General features: G+C 41.7%; 1 pseudogene; it reads right to left on the reverse strand.

Annotated features, from left to right (window-relative positions):
• Positions 1-16,306: 16,306 nt before the first annotated feature.
• LOC133382292 (craniofacial development protein 2-like) lies at positions 16,307-16,993 on the reverse strand (annotated as a pseudogene).
• Between the last annotated feature and the right edge of the window lie 225 nt (positions 16,994-17,218).

Consider the following 17,218-nt stretch of genomic DNA (forward strand, 5'->3'; position numbering starts at 1 on the left):
GACTGAATTGGCCTTGGTTGCCCTGATGGATGACCTTTATCGGGAGAAGGACAGGGGGAGTGCAAACCTGATATTCTTACTTGATCTCTCAGTGGCTTTTGATACCATTGACCATGGTATCCTTCTGGGCCGACTTGGTGAGATTGGTATTGGAGGCACTGTTTTACAGTGGTTCCAATCCTATCTCCAGGGTCGTTGTCAAAGAATAGCATTGCGTGATTGTCTTTCGGCCCCCTGGCAATTGTGCTGTGAGGTGCAGCAGGGTACCATCGTGTCCCCCATGCTGTTTAACATCTATATGAAGCCCTTGGGAGCTGTCACCAGGAGCTTTGGGGCAAGGTGTCAGCAGTACACTGATGATACCTAGCTCTATTTCTCTGTAACATCTGAATCAGGAGAGGCTGTGCAAGTCCTCGACTGGATTCATTGGTGGGCTGGATGAGGGCCAATAAACTGAATCTGAATCCTAGCAAGACAGAGGTGCTGTGGGTTGGTGGTTCCCAAGTTCAGATAATTGGTCAGTTGCCTGCTTTGGATGGGGTTGTACTCCCTCTGAAAGAGCAGGTCTGTAGTCTGGGGGTGCTCCTGGATTCATCTTTGTCACTAGAGGCCCAGGTGACCTCAGTGGCTAGGAGTGCCTTTTACCAGCTTCGGCTGGTAAGGCAGCTGCGGCCATTTCTGGACCGGGATAGTCTGGCCACTGTTGTCCATCCAATGGTAACCTCCAGGTTGGATTACTGTAATGCACTCTATATGAGGCTACCCTTGAGGTTGGTCCAGAGGCTGCAGCTGGTGCAAAATGCAGCAGCAAGACTGCTCACTGGGGCAGGGTATCGCCAACATGTCACCCCGCTGCTGAAAGAATTGCACTGGCTGCCCATTTGCTGCCGGGCCAAGTTCAAGGTTCTAGTTTTGGTGTACAAAGCCCTATACAGCTTGGGACCAGGATACCTGAAAGACCATCTTATCCCTAATCTGCCCAGTCGATCACTGAGCTCTGCAGGTGAGGGCCTCCTGCAGATACTATCTTATCAGGAGGTCCGTCCTGCACAACATAGGAAACGGATCTTTAATGTGGCGGCACCTACCCTGTGGAATTTCCTCCCCTTAAATATTAGACAGGTGCCATCTCTGTTATATTTTCGGCGCCTATTGAAGATTTTCCTCTTTCAACAAGCCTTTTAAGTTGAAACCTTATCCCAGTCTGCTTCTGTTTTGGAATTGCTTTTTAATATGTTTTTAAACCTTTTTTTAAAGAACAATATATATTTAAAACTTTTTTTTAAAGATGTCTTAAAGATCTTTAAAAAATGCTTTTAAAGTTGTTTTGTTTTAATGTATTTTAAAGTCTGTTTTTATCATGTTTTAAAGTGTTTTTAGTGCTTTTGTTTGCCGCTCTGGGCTCCTGCTGGGAGGAAAGGTGGGATAGAAATCAAATAATAAATAAATAAATAATGTTGTTGGGAATACCACTCCCATTATCCCTGACCATTGGCCATGCTGGCTGGGGCTGGTAGGAACTGGAACATCTGAAGCACACCACATTGGCTACCCCTGGTCTGACTTGCAGCAGCTTTCCAGCAGAGAAGTTTCCAGTTTTCAATGGCGGTGCCAGAGATTGACCTAAGAATCTTCTGCATACTTAGTATGAGTTCTGTGTAGAAGGGGCCTTCTGTGTAGAAGGTGGGGCAGGGGAAAGGAGATTTCAGCAAATGCAACTTGCCCTACAGTGATGAGAAAAACAGCACAGGCTCAGATTGCTTCTTTTACACCATTATTTATAGTCACAGGAGTTCCTGTGTATCTGGACACCTTAAGAATGTGTGAATCAGCCCATCGTCTATGGCATTTGAACCTGGAAATCTTTGTTCTAAATGTCACTCTATGTTTGGAAAGGGTTGCAGTCTAGCTTCAGTTCTCTGTTCCCTTCCATAGAGTGGGTAGATGAATAACTTCCAGGAATAGTAGAGTAAAAGTAATTGTGACAGTCGGGAGGAGAGCATTGCTTTATATGCTGGAAAGTGTTTGGTTTTGGAATGAAATTTGTAAAGTTCTCCAAAAGTCTTCAGAACTTTAAAGTGGAATATTTAGTTTATGAACTGTTAATTCAACCGTCATTAATTTCTCTTGCCAATGCACTGCTGAAAATATTTTTAGGTATCGTGGATGAACAACCAGAAAAACAATGAACACAAGGTTCTCATTTATAACCATTCTGCATGGCCTAATTAAGAAGCGTTAGACATTTAAACACTAGCCCACTTGATCTGAGGCTGTCATTTTTTTAAAAAAAAAATTAAGGTTAGTAAATATATGTTTGTGTGTGCAATGTGAACTTTTAATTTGTCTCAAGCATTTTGATCCTTCCAAATCCATGATAACCCCACCACCCTTTCATGTTAATTGGCAAATCTATAATGCCCTGCGCAGGTGAGCTCTGAGGAGAATACCCATTTTGAAGAAAGACAGAGAAAAACCCCTACATTTCAGTGGACATACACAAACATTGAGGACTTAGTTGGCCCATGCATGAGGGCCTAGGAAGTGTCTGATTCATACAGATTTGCAGGCTCCTTGCAGTAGATTTTTAAAATGAAGTGTATGCTCACGTTGGGGTGTGGATGGGATCATACAATTAGGGCCCACAAACTTGTAAGCATCTGGGTTCATAAGACCCACCAACCTCAGTGTCGGCCCACGGTCTGGTCCCAGTAGCACTGCTTGATCATTCTATATCATAGGAATTCCATTTCATTGGGCTGCTGGCTTCCCTTGAGAGCAACAGTATGAGGGCCAAACTCAATGTGATGGTAATCGCATCAATGCAATTCAAGTACAAATTTCTTAAAGATCCATGTGACATAGAGAGCTATAGCTTCTTTCTCACTCTGCTTGAAGGACTGCTCATCAAAGATGTTCATTAACAGTGACAGGTGAATCCATTGAGCAGTTAAACTTGTGGCTTTCTTGTCCAAGCAGGATGAGCCTAAACCCGTGTGTGTATTTAATCTCCCCTCGCTGGATCGTCACCCTGTAGTGGTGAGTGGGCTTGCGTGTTCCAATGAACCCTGTGAGCAATGCCGTCAGGAGTCATGTACTCCCAGCAGGGTCACCCATGGCGGTAAGGTCAAGGGAGAGGAACCAGACAAAGAACGATCCAAGAAATCCCTCAAAGGCAGAACAGGAGGAGGATAACAATGTATATGTTACAACGGCTGTGAAGGTGAATGAAGGCTGCAGCAAATAAAAGACTTCCAATCGCTGTGGTATCCATGCCATTGGATCAAAGCCTTTTTCTATCAAGATTGTGTGTTGATCGTCATGCACCAATCTCCCCACATAAAACAAATTCAGGCACAGGCGTCTTCCAAACAAAACAAAGGAAAAGCCCCATGGCGATGGGGGCAGGACTGTGAAATCCGGAGGCCCCTAGTCATGGACCGGCACATGGGCGGTGGATACAGACTCAGTCGTCCTGTCTTAAGGACCGAGGCAGTTGAGTAGTTTGGCAGCTATATCCACGACTGAGCAGTCCTATTCAGGATCCACTCTGCTCACCCCATATGGGGAGGGGGTTAGAAAAGGTGCCCTAAACATAGTCTGCCTCATCTGTCTCCCTGACTGGACCACCGCGTCCAGTGGGGTCACCACTTAGCAGTCGCAAAAGACATGAACTTTGGAACGTGGAATATATGGACATTGCTGGACAATACAGATAGTGAACGTCCTGAACGCAGGACTGCCATCATCGCAAGGGAGTTCAGACATTTTAATATTGACATAGCAGCACTCCAAGAAACTCGAAGAGCAGGAGAGGGACAATTGAAGGAAGGAAAAGGAGGATACACCTTCTTCTGGAAAGGACTGCCTGAACAAGAATGACGAATACATGGAGTAGGCTTTGCTATTAAAAATGATCTTGTGAAGCTCTTGTCAGAAATTCCTACTGGCATTAATGAACGACTCTCAACTCTCCGATTAAAACTTGCCAAAAACCAGCAGGCAACTATTCTAAGTGCTTATGCATCAACATTAGATGCTGATGAAGACATCAAGGAAAATTTTTATACCCAGTTGGACACCATCTTATCAGAGATACCTAAAGAGGATAAAATTATCCTCCTGGGCGATTTCAATGCAAGAGTTGGGCGTGATTTTGATTTATGGCCAGAAACCACTGGGAAAGAAGGAGTTGGCAATAGCAACCTGAATGGCATTCTACTTCTGACTAAATGTGCAGAGCATAATCTTGTTATGACAAACACACTCTTTTGCCAGAAAGATAAATTTAAAACATCATGGAAGCACCCTCGGTCGAAGCACTGGCATCTCCTGGATTACATAATGTACTCCTTACTAGGGCCATGACAGTGCCAATGGCTGCTGGACAGATCACCGATTAATGTGATCCACTATGGCCATTAATATTGTTCCTCAACGTAGGCTCCAAGGAAAAAAAACCAAGGCGTAAAATGAACATCCATGCCCTTCAAGATCCTATTAAGTGAGCCTGCTTTCAAACAACTCTCAAGAAACATCTACCTACGGAACTCCCTGAAAACGTCGAGGAACACTGGAGTAAACTGAAGACTTTCATTATTGCAGCATGTGAACAAACTATTGGATACCAAACTAAGAAACATCAGGACTGGCTTGATGAGAATGATAGTGAGATTGAACATATCATTGACAAGAAAAGGAAAGCCTTCCAGATATGGCAAAAAGACATTAACTGTGCTGCTAAGAAAAAAATCTATGCCAGTGCAAAGGCTGAGGTCCAAAGAAGAACTAGAGAACTTAAGAACACCTGGTGGATAAAGAAAGCTCAAGAAATCCAGCATTTTGCAGATGCTCATGATGCATGAGGCTTTTTTAATGCCACAAAGGCCATCTACGGACCAACAAATTATGATACAAATCCTTTACGTTCAATAGATGGTACCAAACTTCTAAAGGACAAAGAGTCTATTGCACTGTGTTGGAAAGAGCATTACCACGACCTCTTTAATCATAACTCTGTTGTGGCTGATGAGGTCTTCTCGCAAATCCCACAACAACAAATTAGAGATGAGCTTGCAGTATCCCCTAATTTGGATGAAGTCAGTAAAGCCATTAATCAAATGAAGAATAACAAAGCTAGTGGACCTGATGGGATTCCTGCTGAAGTCTTTAAAGAAGGTGGGCCTGAACTTACACAACAACTTCATAAGCTCATCAAAATAATCTGGATGAAGGAGGAGATCCCGGAAGACTTTAGGGATGCCATAATTATCACTCTTTTCAAGAAGGGTGATAGAACAGATTGTGGGAACTACCGTGGCATCTCTCTTCTTGCTACCTCAGGTAAAATCCTTGCAAGGATCCTTGCAAATCGCCTCCTACCTATCTCAGAAGACATCCTCCCTGAATCCCAAAATGGTTTCCACCCTTCCAGGGGAACAGTGGACATGATCTTCACTGCATGACAGCTTCAAGAAAAATGCAGGGAGCAAAACCGACCTCTGTATATGGCGTTTATTGATCTGACTAAGGCCTTTGATACTGTAAATTGAACTGCTCTGTGGACCATCCTTCTGAAAATTGGATGCCCTGATAAATTTGTGAATATTTTGTGACTCCTCCATGACAACATGACGGCGACAATTTTGGACAACAATGGCTCTCAAAGTGATCCATTCAAAGTGGGATCAGGCGTCAAACAGGGATGCGTCATTGCTCCGACCTTATTTGCTATTTTCATCGCCATGATTCTACACCTTGCTGAGGGGAATCTTCCCACTGGTGTGGAAATCACATATCGAACAAATGGAAAGCTTTTTAATCTCAGTAGGCTGAAAGCAAAAAGTAAGGTGTCAACCTCTGTTGTAGAACAATATGCCGATGATAATGTAGTCTCCGCACATTCAGAGGAAGATCTTCAAACTATCCTAAATGTCTTTGCAGAAACATATGAAAAGCTTGGCCTCTCGCTTAACATCAAAAAAACCAAAGTGCTTCAGCAGCAGATGCAAACCAATCCCTCTGTAGCACCATCAATCCAGCTTAATGGTGCGAAGCTGGAGAATGTCAATCACTTTTCTTATCTTGGCATCCATCTCTCTGTAAAAGCTGACATCGACGCTGAAATTCAGCATCGTCTGAGCTCTGCGAGTGCCGCATTCTCCCAAATGAAGTGTAGAGTGTTCGAGGATCGGGATATTCGCAGGGAGACCAAAATGCTTATTTACAAAGCCATTGTACTACCGACCTTACTGTACCCCTGTGAAACATGGAACATCTATAAACGCCACTCCCAACTTCTTGAAAGATTGCACCAACGCTGCCTCTGGAAAATTTTGCAAATTACTTGGGAAGATAGGTGGACTAATGTTAGTGTATTGGAAGAAGCAAAGACCACCAGTGTTGAAACAATGATCCTCCAACATCAATTCCCTGGACCTGCCATGTTGTTTGGATGCCTGATCAGTGTCTTCCAAAGCAGCTACTTTACTCCCAACTTATGGATGGAAAATGGAATATCGGTGGACAGCAAAAGAGGTTTAAAGATGTTCTCAAAGCTAATCTAAAAAAATGTAACATAAGCATTGAGAACTGGGAAGCCTTGGCCCATGAGCGTCCCAATTGGAGGTCGGCCATTATCAAAGGTGCTATGGACATTTCGAAGAAGCACTAGTACAGGGCGAAAGGGACAAATGAGCTAAGCAGAAAGCATGTCAAGCAAATCCTCATTGTGACCGTCTTCCATCTGGAAACCTGTGTCCTCACTGTGGGAGGCTGTGTGGATCCAGAATTGACCTCCACAGTCACTTATGAACCCACTGTTAAAGACCTTACCCTGGAAGACAATCTTACTCGGCCACGAGTGATCGCTAATGATGAACAGGGCCAACTTATCCATTTTGCACAGTAGGCACAGTGCCTAGGGCCCACAATACTTTTAGGGGCCCATGAAAATGTTTTAATTTCTTTTAAAATCAGAAGAAAAAAAATGAACTTTTAGGGTTGAAGAAAATCTTTTAATTTTTTTCTCACATCAGAAAAAAATGAAATTTTTAGGGCCCATGAAAATCTATTAAGTTTTGCCTAAAACAGAAAAAAATAAAACATTGAAGTATTTAAAGTTATATCAAAAATATTTTTAATATTGATATTATGGAGAAAGGGGCCCACGAAGGCAAAAGTGCCTATGGCCCATGAAAGTAATAATGCGGCCCTGATGCTGAATGTATTTAATCCAGACTAACTCCAGATTCTCCCTAGGCAGTGCCATGGAATCATCTTCAAGAACTCTGGGAAACAGAAGGCCTGCTCTTTGCATCCAAATGGAGCTGCACAGACTCCTTCTTTGAAAATAGCTTCATTTTCCCTGTGTACATGAAACATGAACTCAGCTCTCAAGCAGAATTAGAGGAGAGAACTGTTTGGAGACAGAATCAAAGTAGTTCTCTGCCACTGTGGATTGTCATCTCTGCAGCTGATGCTTCCACAGGTCAACAGCCATTTCAGGCCCAACAGCCATATCCCTCTCTCCACCCCAGATCAGCGATTATTCTGACAATAGTGGTTCCTCCAAAGGATACTTAAGAGTTTCTAAGCCCCCTTCCTCTCCCAAATGACTTGGGGATGCCCCAAGTATGCAACCATCAAAGGAGACCTGGGTCTCAGGGCTGGAGCGTCATGCTCAGCCTTCACCTCACTGAAGATATGTCTCTTCATCTGGCATTCACACAGGAGAAGTGCAGGAAAAGTCAGCCTCAGGACATCAGTCTCCTTCATCACCCAGAGTGGTGGCAGGAAGGCAGATGATGGGAGTTAACTAGTGCAGTATCTAGCCAAAAACTGCAGAGCTGGTGCCCAAAGAATCCAAGTCCCAAAGGCACAAGAGTTTCCCTGGGTCAAATGTCAGTATTCTTGATCCCTCCCCACATGTCCTCTGAGCCTTTTAAATGCATGCCTGTGTTAGTCCCCATGAGGTCTTCTTCTCCCCAGGTAACTGATTAAAATGTTATTAAAATGTTATTACCAGCGTTTACAGAAACACATGCAGAAAAGAATCCACATTGATAGATTCAAGTAGCAGCATATATCTCAGAGAATATGGGAAGAATGGTCGGTCTTGTTTTAAAGACGAGAAGGGGAAGAACCCTAATCTGTATACTGGAGGTGAAACATCTCTCTGTTCTCCTCCTAGCTCCTTTCTCCTGCTATACCATCGTTCTCTTATAGCTTTTAGCTGCAGTGTGGCCTTTGTCAGTATACCTTGGAAGTGCCACAGAGCTGTTGAAAACATGTGAGAAGAACAGGATCCATAGCTAATTAAAGTGAATCTCAGAAGACCTGTTCTCCTGCCCTAAAAACTCCCCACCCAGCAGATGCCCAGTATATTGTATATATAAAACATACCACCAACTCCGCCACCAGTTTTGATGGGGAAGGGCGCCAGTATTAGTATCAATGGTTAGCTTCTAAAAATATCCATCACCATACAATGCCAGTGTGCTACTTTTCCACATCTTGCCTACTGAAATCCCTCCGCAACATGACCTCAGTCCCAGTGCTATGTATCTAATGACATCTAGCAACATGACAGTTTCACAAAGCCAGTGATGGATGGTGAATCAGTCAATTTCAGTTTCTCTTACTTTCTCATTATTCCAGTCTTAAGTTCAGTAGATCCAGAGATACAAAGCAAAACGTGGAAGCACTTTTCTGCCCAATATTTAGTGCAAAACATCAACCTACTCCCACCCTCCATTGTTCTTAGCCAATGAGGGTCACCACAGGTGTCCTGGAAAATCAAGAATTTTAGTCTGCCTGCCATCTGCTTATGCAGATTCTAGGCAGTTTAGAAAACTGCACATGCTCACTTGGTCAACAGATGTAGCTCCGTCCTTTATCCAAAGACTCTAGCTCACCTGAGTCAGCAAGGAGAAACAGCCTTCAATTTCAATTGGCTCTGTGTCTCAGGGTATGTATCTAAAGTGGTAAATGCAATGGGAGTGACCGCCTGCCATCATGGAATAAAGGAGTTTGAATCCTCCAAAGGCTCCCTATCCTGCACAAATGCAAGATATAAAAGCATACATCTCTGTAGAAAAGGCTGAGGTATTAGCATTTGCATTTTTCAGCCTTCCCCTACATTGTTAAATGGTGCTTACTCCCAAGAAAGATGCATTGGAATGCAACTTCGCTTACCCTGTTGCCCGGTAGAATTTAATGGTGAAGAATGCCCTCAGCACATATTCACAGGATCCATTTTCTTAATTACTATTTCACATGTTCAAAACCCAATTCTTGTTTTTGCAAAGACTAGGGAGAATTTCCCTTATTTAAAAACTGAAATGAAAATGATGAGTTTGTAGTGATCTTCTTTTATACAGGCAAATTACAAGAATTATATATTTTGCTATGTAAACCGCTTTGGGAACTTTTTGTTGAAAAGTGATATATAAATATTTTTACTACTGTTACTACTTTTGGCAGGACTCCGTATGCACTTTATACTCAAAATACTCTGAAGTTCAGGTAAAACTTGCTGCACACCAAGATTCTGTTCTTTCTAGTGGCATATTAAATACTTTAAAGATAGAATACATCATTCCTATTTACTTGCTGATCTTCAATTATCTGCTCAGCATAAGCTTAGATATCTTCACGTACTGCAACCTTGGCGGGTGGGTGGGCAGGAGTACAGCCTGGTGCTGGAAGGAGTATGACAGCACTGCTTGCTTTGAAGCTAATTAGATAAGAATACTGACTGAACTGATAATATTGAAATCTTTATTTCTATGTTACAGGTTGTAGTGGTATGTTCATTTCACATTTCCTAATTGTTGGTGCAGACAACCTCTCAGTCACAATATTGTTTTTAATTGATGTTTTGCTGGCTTTTTGTTTTCTGCTGGCTTTTTATTCTGCTGCCCTTACTTATATTTCTTTATATTTTGTGTTTTTATTATGTTTTTATATATTTTTTTTTTCAATAATTTTTATTCAGATTTTCATAAAACATACAAGGCGAAATCATAAAACATTCAAAGACAAAAAACAAAATCAAAAATAGTTAAACAAAAAAAATAAAATAAATAAAAATAAAAAATAAAGAGTAAAATATTGACTTCCCATTTGTCAAAGATCAAATCAGTTATAAGTCTATAATATATAACAATCCTGTCTCTTAAGTCATATTATAAAATCACTTTCCTCCAGTAGTTATCTTACTTAATCATCAAATCTCATAAACATTACTTTATTCTTTCCACAAAAAGTCAAAGAGAGGTTTCAATTCTTTAAGAAATATATCTATCAATTTTTTTTTTCCAGATAAGCATATCGATTAATCCATCTCATTACTAATTATGATAATCTTATTGTCATAACCATAGTCAAAATAAACATTTCAATTAATCCATCACATCGGAATCTGTTAAGTTCAGTAATTTCAGTAGCCATTGTTCTATTATCCCTATTAGTTCCATTTTCCATCTTCCATCTTCAGTAGTCTTGTTAAGTCCAGTAATTTCAGTATCCAATCTTCCATTATCAGTATTCCATAATAATCTTGCTGTCAAAGCCATAGTCATATAGTAAGAGTCTGATGGGAATTACCTCTATCCCAAATATTTTCTTGCCATCCATTCTGAATAGGTTGCTGAAATACTGCTGTAAAATCATATCTCTGTTCTTTTTTTCAAAATACACTGGGTCATCTCTTGAAAGTTTTTCCATTGTCACATGGCTGCAGTTAATTCCATAGATTTTCTCTATATTGGGCTCCATCACATCTTTCCAGTCCAGAAGATTATCCATGCCATTGATAACTTTATCTCTAGAATCTTCATTAATTTCTTCAGAGATAACATTGAGTTCCAAACAATAGATTTTATTTCTAAAGTCCATAGACTCCAAATCTTTTTCCTGTTCCACGTTTGTTCCAATCTCCGGGGTCTCCTCTCTCACAGGGACCCCTGTTCCAGTCTCCAGGGTCTCCTCTCTCACAGGGACCCCTGTTCCAGTCTCCAGGGTCTCCTCTCTCACAAGGACCCCTATATCTTTAATCTCCTGTGTCTCCAAACAATAGATTTTATTTCTAAAGTCCATAGACTCCAAATCTTTTTCCTGTTCCACGTTTGTTCCAATCTCCGGGGTCTCCTCTCTCACAGGGACCCCTTCCAGGGTCACCTCTCTCACAGGGACCCCTATATCTTTAATCTCCTGCGTCATTTTACTCAATTCAATTTTCAGCTCCTTACAACCCTGTCGCAGGTTTTGTTTCGTTATCTCAATCTCATCCATTATTTTCTGAAACATAGTTATTTCCAGATTCTCAGCCACTTTCTTAATTGCCATTTTAAAAGAAAAATATAGGAAAACCACTTCTTATTTCAGCAACAATTGGGTTAATACTCCAAACTTGGTGACATCACAGTATAAACAGAGCAGACAGCCTTATCTCTCCATGCTTAAGTAAACAAAATGCAGTTCCCAGGATCGAAACAATTAATGGCGTCGTTAGGAAACAGATTCGACAAAATAAAATAGACCAAAAAGAGAGTAGTCTCAGAAAATATAATATTCTTCAAAATAAAAATCTGGAATAGAAATCCCTCTTCTGTGTATATCTTTAGAATGCAAATCCAGGACAGCTTTTTGCAACAAAAACAGAGATAAGCTATTAATTAGTGAGTAGCAGAGAGAAGTTATGGCTCCCCAGTGAGATGTCAAAAACCGATCAATCTGGCAAATCTCTTTTAAACAGCAACAATTTAAGTCAAGTAAAAGAAAAATATAGAAAGAAGGGTGCTTGCCTGTTAGTGCGTTCTCTCTTAGAAGATAAGATGAACGTTCGCTTTATCAGATAGAGCTTGTTGTTGAAAATCCGTCCCACCTTCGTCGGCTGGACCTCGTCCCATAAATTAATGAGATCTGGTCGTCCCAACAAAAATAGGCTTTGAGGTTAATCTCTTCGTTTCTCCCTACCCGGGAGAAGTTTAATCAGTCAAAAAAAAAAAAAAATCTGACTGATATATCTGAATAAGCTTCTTTTGAGGCAGGAGCCCGTCTCAAAAGCAGGCACAGGCTAAGTCACCCTTCCCGGAAGTCATTATGTTTTTATATTGATTGTGTATCTTTCTTGTTTTTGTTATATTTGTAAGCTGCCCTGAGTTCTGTTTTTAACAGTGGAAAGACAGGATATAAATCCTCTTAATAAGTAAATAAATATTCCATAGTCTTGGAAACTAGGGTTTGGGCATTTAAGGCCGAAAATGTAAGGTGTTTTTCTGTAAAAAAAAGATTTCTTGCATCTTTCCCCAGGTTTTGGTGGGAATTATCAGGCACAAAACCAAAACTGGACAATGCAACTATTAATATGCTTGATTTGTATAATATGCAAATAAGCCACCCACATTTATGGAACTGGAATATGGCAACCTTACTCATGGGATCCTACCCAGTGTTTGGGGGGGATTATGGTGGATTTTTTCCCTTATTTCTCCCACCTTTTTTAATGGATCCATCAATCTTTTCTTTCCATGTGAATTCTGGAGTTTGACTAAGCATTTTGCTCTCATTTGCATACCATTCTGGTTCCAAGCTATGTATTTGTAAGGAGAGGTAAATGGGAATAACCAGATAGGGCCTGAGCTGGCAGCAATCAGTGGGCCTTGTGACTTCCATACTCTCAGGAAATCCCATTGCTCTGAAGTGCCTTTGGTTTCAACCTCAGGAAGCCCCAGGAAGCATGGCAGCTTTACGCATGAATAAATAACATAAAGGGCACCTCTCAACTGTCCTACCTCACAAGGATGGTGGGAGTGTGTGCCTCTGTGTAACAACAGGGCATAGAGTCACATGTATTCTTCCTCCCATGTGTCAATGAAAGGCCCTGTTCATTCTGGGGCTGGATGCTCACCACAATGGTGCAACATTTTGGAATGTCCCATTTGGGCCATGTAACAGGACCATTCTGCCTCACACTGTTGGATCTTGTCCAACTAAAGTGGTATCCTTTTCTGCTCTCAGGGGAAACTACGCAGACGGTTATGGCTAGGCAGAACACGAAGCACCATTCTTCAGTGTGTTAACTTGGCATTCAAGAATATTCACGCATTTAAATGACAGGAGGTGTGAGCCCAGCAGTTTTGCTGCTGTTATTGGTGGGCAACAGAAGCTGGTCCAACAAAAGTAACTGCCTTCCTTAAGATTTATCTGAGATGGGAAGTAGCTCCTGTTGAATATGTGGAAGTGCAGCCTAGAAGAGCAACAGCTGCTAAAGCATCAGATCACTGGATCAGACAGTGGGATAAACAATTTCAAACATTGACTTCCAAGATTGATTTCTGTAATTAAAAGCTAGGAGACTTCTGTATTCAAGTTGAGAGGCGTGCACGGCGGGTGAAGGAAGGGGAAGATGGTGTGGTGGCTGCATTCTGTAATTACAGCTTGGAGATTATTTCTCTAAGGACTAAATATTAAAACCCACCTCTCATTTGGAGCTGACATGCACCATCAGCTGCATCTTCAGTGCAACATTTCTGCTTTGCAAGTTGTTAAAAGCCTTGTTGTGACATGTTGCTATTTGGAGCAGTGGGTTTTCCAGCTACTCCATTGTTCTTGTGGATGCGGCCTTTGCCTTCTGATCTGATCTCAAAGCAGCTGCTTGTGTTACAGAGCTGTGACAGAGCGCATTACATAGCCCAGTTTGGTTATAATCTCAACAAGGGACTATTTTTGAATGTACAGTTGTTAATACTCAGTATGAGGTTTGCATTCCTAGGCCATTGGGATGGAGGAGGAATGATATCTGAACCAACCAATTAATGTAATGAAGCTGGTGGTGTTGCTCTTGAGCATGATTTTTCCACATTTCTAATTCCATAAAAAAAAAAAAAGACTCCACCTACAAGGCCAGAAGGTGTTGGGGAAATGATGTTGTTCTTATGTACCTTCAAGTCGATTACAACTTATGGCGACCCTATGAATCAGCGACCTCCAATGGCATCTGTCATGAACCACCCTGTTCAGATCTTGTAAGTTCAGGTCTGTGGCTTACTTTATGGAATCAATCCATCTCTTGTTTGGCCTTCCTCTTTTTCTACTCCCTTCTGTTTTTCCCAACATTATGGTCTTTTCTAGTGAATCCTGTCTTCTCACTATGTGTCCAAAGTATGATAACCTCAGTTTCATCATTTTAGCTTCTAGTGATAGTTCTGGTTTAATTTGTTCTAACACCCAAGTTCTAACATGTCTGGTTTAGCCTTAAAAGTTCCATGACTGAAGAACAGAGGGCCACAGTTGTTGACTGATATGAAATTGGGACGCTCATGGGCCAAGGCTTCCCAGTTCTCGATGCTCATGTTACATTTTTTTAGATTAGCTTTGAGAACATCTTTAAACCTCTTTTGCTGTCCACCGATATTTCGTTTTCCATCCTTAAGTTGGGAGTAAAGTAGCTGCTTTGGAAGACGGTGATCAGGCATTTGAACAACATGGCCGGTCCAGCGAAGTTGATGTCGGAGGATCATTGTTTCAACACTGGTAGTCTTTGCTTCTTCCAAAACGCTAACATTAGTCCATCTGTCTTCCCAAGTAATTTGCAGAATTTTCCGGAGGCAGCGTTTGTGGAATCTTTCAAGAAGTTGGGAGTGGCGTTTATAGATGGTCCATATTTCACAGGCATACAGTAAGGTCAGTAGTACAATGGCTTTGTAAATAAGCGTTTTGGTCTCCCTGCGAATATCCCGATCCTCGAACACTCTATGCTTCATTCAGGAGAATGCGGCACTCGCAGAGCTCAGAAGATGCTGAATTTAAGATTAAAGAGCTTTCCATCTGTTCGATATGTGATTTCCACACCAGTGGGAAGATTCCCCTCAGCAAGGTGTAGAGTCATGGCGATGAAAATAGCAAATAAGGTTGGAGCAATGAAGCATCCCTGTTTGATGCCTGATCCCACTTTGAATGGATCACTTTGGGAGCCATTGTTATCCAAAATTGTCGCCGTCATGTTGTCATGGAGGAGTCGCAAAATATTCACAAATTTATCAGGGCATTCAATTTTCAAAAGGATGGTCCACAGAGCAGTTCGATTTACAGTATCAAAGGCTTTAGTCAGATCAATAAACGCCATATACAGAGGTCAGTTTTGCTCCCTGCATTTTTCTTGAAGCTGTCATGCAGTGAAGATCATGTCCACTGTCCCCCTGGAAGGGCGGAAACCATTTTGGGATTCAGGGAGGATGTCTTCTGAGATAGGTAGGAGGCGATTTGCAAGGATCCTTGCAAGGATTTTACCTGTGGTAGCAAGAAGAGAGATGCCTCGGTAGTTCCCACAATCTGTTCTATCACCCTTCTTGAAAAGAGTGATAATTATGGCATCCCTAAAGTCTTATGGGATCTCCTCCCTCATCCAGATTATTTCAATGAGTTTATGAAGTTGTTGTGTAAATTCAGGCCCACCTTCTTTAAAGACTTCAGCAGGAATCCCATCAGGTCCACTAGCTTTGTTATTCTTCATTTGATTAATGGCTTTACTGACTTCATCCAAATTAGGGGATACTGCAAGCTCATCTCTAATTTGTTGTTGTGGGATTTGCGAGAAGACCTCATCAGCCACAATAGAGTTACGATTAAGGAGGTCGTGGTAATGCTCTTTCCAAAGTAGTGCAATAGACTCTTTGTCCTTTAGATGTTTGGTACCATCTATTGAACGTAAGGGATTTGTACCATAATTTGTTGGTCCGTAGATGGCCTTTGTGGCATTAAAAAAGCCCCGTGCATCATGAGCATCTGCAAAATGCTGGATTTCTTGAGCTTTCTTTATCCACCAGGCATTCCTAAGTTCTCAAGTTCTTCTTTGGACCTCAGCCTTTGCACTGGCATAGATTTTTTTCCTAGCAAGACAGTTAATGTCTTTTTGCCATATCTGGAAGGCTTTCCTTTTCTTGTCAATGATATGTTCAATCTCACTATCATTCTCATCAAACCAGTCCTGATGTTTCTTAGTTTGGTATCCAATAGTTTGTTCACATGCTGCAATAATGGAAGTCTTCAGTTTACTCCAGTGTTCCACAATGTTTTCAGGGAGTTCCGTAGGTAGATGTTTCTTGAGAGTTGTTTGAAAGCAAGCTCGCTTAATAGGATCTTGAAAGGTGTGGATGTTCCTTTTATGCCTTGGTTTTCTTCCTTGAAGCCTACGTTGAGGAACAATATTAATGGCCATAGTGGATCAAATTAATTGGTGATCTGTCCAGCAGTCATCGGCACTCATCATGGCCCTGGTGAGGAGTACATCACGACGATCTCTGGCACGGACAATTACGTAATCCAGGAGATGCCAGTGCTTCGACCGAGGGTGCTTCCATGATGTTTTAAATTTATCTTTCTGGCAAAAGAGTGTGTTTGTAATAACAAGATTATGCTCTGCACATTTAGTCAGAAGTAGAATTCCATTCAGGTTGCTATTGCCAACTCCTTCTTTCCCAATGGTTTCTGGCCATAAATCAAAATCACGCCCAACTCTTGCATTGAAATCGCCCAGGAGGATAATTTTATCCTCTTTAGGTATCTCTGATAAGATGGTGTCCAGCTGGGTATAAAAATTTTCCTTGATGTCTTCATCAGCATCTAATGTTGGTGCATAAGCACTTAGACTAGTTGCCTGCTGGTTTTTGGCGAGTTTTAATCAGAGAGTTGAGAGTCGTTCATTAATGCCAGTAGAAACTTCTGACAAGAGTTTCACAAGATCATTTTTAATAGCAAAGCCTACTCCATGTATTTGTCATTCTTGTTCAGGCAGTCCTTTCCAGAAGAAGGTGTATCCTCTTTTTTCTTCCTTCAATTGTCCCTCTCCTGCTCTTCGAGTTTCTTGGAGTGCTGCTATGTCAATATTAAAATGTCTGAACTCCCTCGCGATGATGGCAGTCCTGCGTTCAGGACGTTCACTATCTGTATTGTCCAGCAATGTCCGTATATTCCACGTTCCAAAGTTCATTTGTCTTTTGCGACCGCTAAGTGGTGACCCCACTGGATGCGGTGAACCAGTCAGGGAGACAGATGAGGCAGACTATGTTTAGGGCACCTTTTCTAGCCCCTTCCCCATATGTGGTGAGCAGAGTGGATCCTGAATAGGACTGCTCAGTCGTGGATATAGCTGCCGAACTACTCAACTGCCTCGATCCTTAAGTCAGGACAACTGAGTCTGTATCCACCGCCCGTG

This window comes from Rhineura floridana, chromosome 3, assembly GCF_030035675.1.
Source record: "Rhineura floridana isolate rRhiFlo1 chromosome 3, rRhiFlo1.hap2, whole genome shotgun sequence".
In the NCBI taxonomy this organism is placed as follows: domain Eukaryota; kingdom Metazoa; phylum Chordata; class Lepidosauria; order Squamata; family Rhineuridae; genus Rhineura; species Rhineura floridana.